Raw genomic sequence first — 8916 nt, forward strand, 5'->3', positions numbered from 1 at the left:
GAACAAAATGTGAACTTGAAGATGCCAGGAAGAGGGAGACAGAGGTGGAGATGGAGAATTGGTCAAATCAGGAATCTCAGAAAATGTTAGCTTTGAGAACAAAGATAGGATGTGGCTTCTCTGGAGATGGGTAGAAAGAATGAAGGAAAAAGCAAAGACTACATGATGATGCAGACAACATTGACACAGCAGGGACTCGGGAGGAGGCCTTGACATCCTCAGCATATTAGTTGTGCAAGTCATCTCAAGGATGAGGGAGAGCTCCGAAGTTCTTTGGGAAGAGTGAAAAATAGTAACAGCTACTTTTTTTTGGAACAGCTGCTTTGAAGAATTCAATAGAAAGTCAAGAGTAATAAAAAGGCTGCTCTAACAACAAAATGATTTATGAATCTGAAAAACAAACATGCCTGGATAATGCATTGGGTACAAACTGTTTTCCTCCAGAAAAGTCTTTACAAGTCCCTGCTGACTATAGAGCTCGTTGGAACATCTATCTGAGTGTCTGAGTCTGATAGAAATCTTTGGCCAACCAACTGATGGCTGGGATAACTATTAGCATGCACCTCTCAGTACCGAGAGAAGCGAAATTTTTCACCCACAGCAGGCTGTTAAAATACTAGTTATCCCCTTGGAGACTGGCCCTCTCAATTTTAGAAGCTTGCTCCTTTGCAAAGGAAGGAAATCACACACATATTCATATACAGCATGAATAAAACAAATTGATCTTCATTTCCTCATCCAGTAAATATTCTAAGTCACTCCTTGATGCACTGACTTTCTGGTAATCCCATCATTGATCATTCCAAACAAAGTAAGCTTTCTACCCATCCCAGTGACAGCAGCAGCTGGTTTTTATTGGAAGATGCATTTATGTCAACTCCAGAGAATATTTACTCCGGCTCCCACCACCTCTCATATCATTCTGTGGTCAATTGTGAACGAAAGGCCAGTTCCTTTCCTCTTGGAATTTTGTGGGGAGACTGAGAGACTCATTTCCTGTGGAAGTGAAGGCTGAAAGCCCTGGCGGGGAAGAAGACAGTTCTCCTAAGAGGAGTAGGAAAAGGTTGGCAGGGAGAGCAATACAAGAGACTCATGACAGAAGCAAAGTACCAAATGTTGAAGGTACCTTCTTCTAGTCCCTCCAGGGCTTCTCCATGGGCTTGAGCTCTCTGCAAATGGCAGTCTATGTGAAGCAGCGAGCAGAGTTGCCCTCACTTGGTCCTGAGAACAAAGACTGAGAAACTCAGCCTGGGAGGCACCAGGTCAAACAGAAGCCTGATGGCAGGTTGCCCACAGGGGAGCCCAAAACAGAGCAAAGGTGGAAAGAGGTGTGGGAAGCACAGCCATGCTTTGACCAAAGGGTGAACATCAGTAGAAGGAAAGGGAATTAAAGCCTTCCTGTGCAGTCATCCCTGCATAGAAGTTTAAGCTCAGACACTCAAATATACTCTACAAAACTGAGAATTTTCTTCATTTTTCTTTTGGAGGGCTGGTGTTAGATTGCAGTCAGCTGTGTAGTTTAGTATATACAGATCATATCATATTACATGTGGCTATAATTGCTAAAGCTACTTTGCTGTTCCCAAAATGTCCTGTGTAGGAAATGACCGTCTCCTCAGACAAGTGATGACTGAAGGAGCTGGAGTCACCATCACATCCAAAACTATGCTGGCAGTCCTTTGACATGCTACCCTTCCCTCCTTCCACTTCTACCTGACTCCCCAGACAAATCCATCAAGAAATCACAGCATTGGCTGTCGCAGCATTATCTGTCACAGTGAAACACAGGAAAGGTACCTTAATGTGAGTCAACATGGGAATTGGTTTTTAAAAATTATGGTCAGCATGTTATGAAATACTATGCAGCCATGAAAAAGAAAGAGAAAGCACTGTGTGAATTCATAGGTGAAAATGTCCACATTGTCCGGTTAAAAAAAATCGCTTGCCCAAAACTATGTCTGGAGTCAGATGATTTCATTTTTATAAAATAAAATAAAAATTATTTTTTTCTTGAGATCCCCAGGGTACACTTGAGGAACAATAGGCAGTCTATTTGCCTAAGGCCCAAGACTCATCTTGCTGGGTTGGGTTGAATATATACATACTGAGTGAATCTAGAGGTGGCAATTCAGAGCCAGTTCTGGCTCAGAGAGGTTGGGAGAAGGTAGGTCTAAGAGAAGGATGGACAGGAGTAAGGAAAAGACAGGAGAGATGCTATAGGGAGAGGTACTACTTGGGGGGGTGTCCTGCCAGCTACTATTTAAGTCGTGTAGGGTTGCAGTGTGGCAGCCAGTCTTTTAGCTCAGAATAATATATATATATTATTTTTAAAATAATATATATCATATATATCATATATATTTAATATATATCACATATATATTTATTATTTATTAAATATATATATACACACAATGTATATGTGTGTGTGTGTATATGTACACACACACACATTCACCATTTGGAAAAACAAAGCTCCCCAGTGAGTTTTAGGTTTATAAATTGTCATAAGAACTTTTATTTATTTGTTTTAAACCACAGTAGAAGGAAGATAACAGAACTAGCGTTCGCTGCCTCAAACACCAGAAATCTTGCTGTATGTTCTTAAAGAAAAACCCAGAGAAGGGTGAGAAAGAAGGCAAAAATGCTTTGAGCTTAATGGAAGTTCACATACACTTCCCCATGTGATTAACAAGAAGTAGCTTTGTACCAACATCATCTCCTACAATAGTTCCATTATCTTCCAGGACTGTCAAAGGCTTTATCACAAGCCTTTATGTCTATATAAATGTGGCAGGTTTGCATTTGAAATGGATAAGGCTCTGTAGAAAAACCATTTGACAATAGTGTTTTTATCCTTTTATAATTAATGGGAAAATCTGTACCTTGATAGATATCAGTGCACAGACAAATTTATTCCAATTTGAGGCCTTCATTACTATCCCAGTAGTGAGATCACAAAAGTCCTCATTTCAGCTTCCTTATCAGCAAAGAGCAGGGCATTTAAAACATAGCATCAAATAAACAGAATATTTTAGATCTAATATTTTGTTTCATAGGTCCCATTTAATAAAAACAGATTCCCTTCTCAATTAAAAATATACTTCTGGTTTTTTTGTGTGTTTAATTTTTAAATACAGTATTTTCCGAATTACCCAAAATGTTTACAATAATTTTAAAAATTTGTAACCATAAAAATTATTTACAAAAAAAATAACAGCCAATAACAAACAGACTGGTTTTAAGCAGCTTCAGTCTGTATCCTGATTCCCTTCTGCTGCGTCCTCCCAGGGAAGAGTCAGGGTGGTCCCTCAAGTGAGAAAGCTAATTTGGGGTCAACTTTGATGATGGGTCTGCCTGGCTGAACTGGTGGCAGTTGTTGACATCCCTGGAAGAGATCATGTCATCTCAGCAGTTTCCATCATTTGTTTTTTGTTGTTGTTTTTTAAAGTACCTCATTAAGAGCTTCAGTTGCCTCAAGCTCCTACTCATCCCACAGCCTCTTTTTTTCCCACAGAAAACAGAGTGTGGAGTGTCCAAAAAGGTTATTTCTCAGTTAGGGTCCAATCAGAGAAACAGTAGATCAATAGGGGTGATTTAATACGGAGAACCAGTTACCAAGATGTTGGAAGAGCTGAGACTGCAACAATGACAGGGCTACGACCCAGGGATTAGCAACAGTGGGAAGTCACCACCTGCCCTAGGCAGGGGGGGACAAATTTTTTACCAGGGCTGCGTGGTGAGAGGTGACTCCACAGCCAGAGTGTCTTTCTTAGAGGAGCTGGACCCTGTAGGAGGGCACAGCCCCTGTTGGAGAGGCCACTGGAAGCAGATAAAGGGGATGGAGGAGAAATACCAAGGTTTTTCCGTTCTGCCTCCATCTGACCTCTTACCTGTGCCTCTGAACTGAAGCTACCCAGAGGCCCCTGGCAAAGCAGCCTGGGGAATAAGCAAGGGACCATTGAGGCACCGTGTCCATTCTCAGTTTGACCCGCTTACTGTCGCCTGCCACTTGAATTGTGCAGCATCCTCTAACCTGTGAGCAGCTTCCACGCCAGTCTCCACACTGCTGCTTAAGACTCCGCAGTGGCTCCTCAGGATCCTCAGGTGCAGTCCAAGCCAGCCCCACAGTCCTCCTGCTCTGATCCGGCCACCACTTGGCACTTACCTCTTCTCATCGCCATCTTCACCTCTATGCTCCCGTCAGAGTAAACCTTCTTTCCTTTTTAGACTCAATCTTCTTATAGGTTAGTTTTCTTTATGAAATTTTTCAAAACTCCAGAAAGCCATGGAGAGTAATATAGTGAATACCCAGGTACCCACCATCAAAAACTAGGAAACTTTGCACAGTTGAAGCCCACTGTGTAACCTATCCATGGTTACTTTCCCCTCTTTGATCCACAGCCAATGAAAACTACTGTCCTAAATTTGATGTTTTTCACTCCCAGTTATGTCATAATGATTTTATTACATATGTTAAGTATCCCTAAACGTTAAATGATAGTGTAAGCTTCTCAGGTATTATATATAGATAATATATTGTGTATCTCCTTTGGCAACATTTTTGTTATTCAATATCACACTTAAGAAACATATACTATTTATACATGTAGTTCATTCATTTTAACTGTTCTATGCTATGTAACTGTATAAGAATTTACCCATTTTCTTGGATGATGATGTAAGTCGTTTCCAAATGTTTGCTATTATAAACAGTGCTGCCATCAACATTCATATTCATGTCTCACTATGCAGGCTCGCATTTCTCTGAGACATACTCCTGAGGTAGGGGTCCATGGGGTACGTACCATTTGTTTGGGGGGTATTGGCAAATTGCTCTCCAGAAGAGATTCCTCCCAGCAGGAAAATAAAAGTTCCTGTTGCTGTATGTTCTTACCAACATTCAGTGCTGTCGGTATTTCTTTTTTAATTTGGCAAACTAATATGTGTTAAATTATGTTTTACTGTGGTTCCAATATTTTTTTCTGGTGACCAGCAAAGTTGGGAATCATTTTATGGCTGCTAGTCATTTGAGTTTTCTCCTTCTGTGGATCACTTGGTGACATTCTTTGTTTACACCGTGTTGGGATGTTCACCTTTTCCCTTTTGATTTGTCGGAGTAGATCTGGAGGTGGCGCAGACAGAGCCACTCGTACTCAGCATTGGTGGATGGCCTGGAACCTATGACTTGCCTAGTAACAAAGTTCAAACACTTATTTGAAAGGACGAAATAAAAATATACATTTGGGGAGTGGGGAAAAAGAGTCACTACATTTGTTCTGAAGAACAGGTGTCATTAGAACATTAAAGACCCATTAATGTTAAATTTCAGGGTCTCTGATTATGGAGGGACTGATTCCTCATCACAGGCCCCACCCACTTTGGGGATTATGCAGATATTAACATTATGCTTTACTTACTACAGATTTTTCTCTCTAAAACAAAAAATATGGCAGACAAAACTAAGGCCTCCCCTCTCAACCCATCCTCTTATCTCCCCAGAAATCAGCCCAACCCCCCAACCCATACCTCCCTTTGCAGAGATCTAACTCTACTGTCCTGAGGTTTGCTTGTAACATTTCCCACACATGTGTCTATACTGTAAAGTAGGACATGTACTGTTTTGTGTTTAAATTTACATGGACAATTTCATGCTACATGTGTCCTTCAGCAACTTGCTTTTGCAATCAACCTTGTTTTTGAGATTTACCCACTTATCCGTGTAGATCTAGTTTATTCATGTTAAATGTGAATAACTACATTTTATTTACCCATTCCCTTACCAGTGAACAGTTAGATTGTTCCATTCTTTTGCTGTTATAATCAGAGCTGCAATGGATATTCTTATCCTTAGCCCTTGGGCACAGATGCTAGAAGGATTCATGGAAGTTACTGGCATACATATTTTCTGAACTTCTTCATAATGAACTCTGAAACAATTAAATGAATATTTTTCTTATTAAAATAAAAATAATTATTCAAGAACATAGCTACCATTCTATGAATATGCATGGTCTCGAATGTCTCTGAATAGATATGGTTTGATCCTTTAGGGTATGTTAACCTAAAACCTATAGTTAAGATAATAGATAGTACTGTCAGTGATAATGATCTTTGCACCTTAAAAAAAGAAGTAGAATTTGATGGGGTTATCTGGCCCTTAGTTGTCTCTTTATGTGTACATTCTATCCCCCCAGTTAGAACACAAGCCCCTTGTCAAAAAGGACTATGTGTTAGATTCCTTAGAATTCTGAGAAAGTAGGAGGGTGCCCTTTGCAGAGTTTAAACCCCTTGGTATTCAAAGTGTACAGCTTACACCAGCACCCTTGGTATCACCCAGGTGCTTGTTAAAAATGCAAAATCTTAGGTCCTGGACCTGCTGAATCAGATTCTACATTTTAACAAGAGCTCAGGTGACATTAAAGTACCAATAGCACTGGTATAAATTAAATGTTCCCAGGACCTTACCAGCTGGTGTGGTTCACTGTGATTGTGTTAACTTTAAGTCATATTCTCTACTCCTACTTCACTTGTTTTCAAGGACCTTAACCATTACTATACCATATGATGTGTCATCCAGCGTGCTGCGGGGCCTAGAAAAAGGGCGTTTTCAGATGGGTGAGTCAAAATGCCTTCCCGAAGTAGCTGATGTCTAAGCAATGCTCAAAGGCCTCATAGTCATTAACCAGTTAGAGAAGGGAAGGGTGTTCTAGACTGAGGGAATCAAGTGAGACAAAAGCATGCATACTTGAAAAACATTTAGGGAGCGCCAAGTAGTTGAGTGCATATAAAGAAACAGCAAAACAGGAAGCTGAGAACAGATTATGAAAGATCTTATTTACTAAGCCCAAAAGTTCTGTTTTTATCCTTCAGTCAGGCTGGGAGAAACTAGTGAAGTGTTTTTGGTAACAAATGACACAATTATATTTGTAACACAGATAGGTCACTCTGGAAGCAATTTCAAGATTATATTTGAAAGAGGCTGGACTGGCACAAAACTGACAGATGGAAGGGGGCCAGCTTGTGCGGAAGTGACTCACAGACGAGGTTGCCCTTTGTAACCATTTGGAATCTGTGGGACTGCAGATCTTTATAGATTGCTGACCTGTGACAGAGCTGGCAGGAGTTAGCTTCAGTCACACTTCTCCAGGTTGGGTGCTATGAAAAATGATTAACTACCCTTCTCTTATCAGGCACTTTGGTTAAGTCAGTGCTCCAGTTGCTCAGGATGAACACATTTCTGTGGAAAGTAAGAGGCTTAACACAGGCAATACATTAGACATGTGTGCTCATTCATTCAATAGACATTTGAGTATCAGGTGTGTATTATACTTATGGAAGAATAGAAGCATCAGGGTAAGCTCATAAAGCTCCCAAGGGCTAGGAATCAAAAACTCCAGTTTCTTCGTGCGTGGATTTTATAATTTCACTCTTATACTTGAGTATAACCCAAGATTCAACCTTGCTTCACCCCATTCCAGGAACTGCTTTGAGAACAACAGGGAAAGAAGAACCTTGGGAAGCCTAGAACACTGATGCACTTGAACCCACACTCAGGCCTGAGTCCTGAGAGGAGCCACAGTACTCACAAGGACGCCATCCTCTTCTTCACGCCACTTGTCTCTCTCAAACCCCACGCCGCTGATGCAGCAGAAGGAGGTTGTTCCCATCTCCTGTTCGGTAGGGATAGAACATCTGCAGAATAACCACAACATTGACAACGACTGACATTTGGTGAAACTTATTTTATCCTAAGCCCTGTATTCAGTACTTTACTTACAGTATCTCACCTACACCTCATGGATCCATGAGGTAAAAAGTGTTACCTTTAGCAATGGTCTTATTGAATTATAAAACATAGAGAAAAGTACATAAAGCATACCTGATACCAATTTGTAAACTCCTGGAAGATAAGAAGTATCCTATTCATCTGTCCGCCCCGCTAAGCCCCTGGGACTGAGCCTTGAAATACTACCTAATATTGTTAGGTGGTTAACTAATAAACTAATAGTCAAAAGAAAATAAGTGGTAGCCCTGGCTGGTGTAGCTCAGTGGATTGAGCGCGGGCCTGCGACTCAGACGATCGCGGTTCGATTCCCAGTCAGGGCACATGCCTGGGTTGCAGGCCAGTTCCCTGCAGGCCAGTTCCCAGCAGGGGACGCACAAAAGGCAACCACACATTGTTGTTTCTCTCCCTCTCTCCTTCTCTTCCCCTCTAAAGATAAATAAATAAAATCTTAAAAAAAAAAAAAAAAGAAAAGAAGTGGTCACTTGTCTTAATAGTTCCCAGCTGTTGGTGCAGTTCACCATTCCCTGTGGAACCTTGAATGACACAGCTGCCCACGCCCCACGCCCGAAGATCCTAGTGCAATGGGAGAATCTTCCATCAGTAGCTGGCTTTTTGACTAATATTCTCACTCACTTTTAACTCCACGCTCTTCTTAAATGAGAAATGTTTGCCATGACTTCACTAAATATAAGGCTAGAAGCTGCATGATAAGTATCTATCATCTTGTTCCTTCTAAAATGAATTTTCTTATACAACTCCTTTCAAATATTTAAATACTCTAGGGAATATCAATAAATGGGTTTTTAAACCCACACTTTCAACATTTTTACATCAAAAAGGATGTAAAAACCCACACTTTCCACATTTACATCAAAAAGGATAGCTACTAGGTTGAGAAAGAATCAAGATTATGAATAGCAGTAATATCCAAAGAATTTACAGTAGTATTTTATAACAGCAATACTCTAAAATTTGCTCTATTTTTATTAATATTCTGACAACACTGTAAATGTAACATTTTTTGAAATGATGTCTATTTATGTCCAGAACTGTTATAAATATACCAAATTTTATGCCATTGATTTCTTTTATTCAATTATGCATTTATCCAACCAATGTTAAATGAG

The 8916-nt window shown here is 40.3% G+C and overlaps 1 long non-coding RNA gene across 1 annotated transcript; it reads left to right on the forward strand.

Moving 5' to 3' along the window:
• Window positions 1–1612: 1612 nt before the first annotated feature.
• LOC118988906 (uncharacterized) lies at window positions 1613–7983 on the forward strand. The gene is made up of 4 exons (XR_005066869.1): window positions 1613–1803; window positions 4756–4800; window positions 6542–6618; window positions 7482–7983. It is a non-coding gene; the product is annotated as an uncharacterized LOC118988906 (long non-coding RNA).
• Window positions 7984–8916: the final 933 nt, after the last annotated feature.

This window comes from Sturnira hondurensis, unplaced genomic scaffold (genome assembly GCF_014824575.4).
Source record: "Sturnira hondurensis isolate 20B ecotype Veracruz unplaced genomic scaffold, ASM1482457v3 Scaffold0006413, whole genome shotgun sequence".
NCBI classification, from domain to species: Eukaryota; Metazoa; Chordata; class Mammalia; order Chiroptera; family Phyllostomidae; genus Sturnira; species Sturnira hondurensis.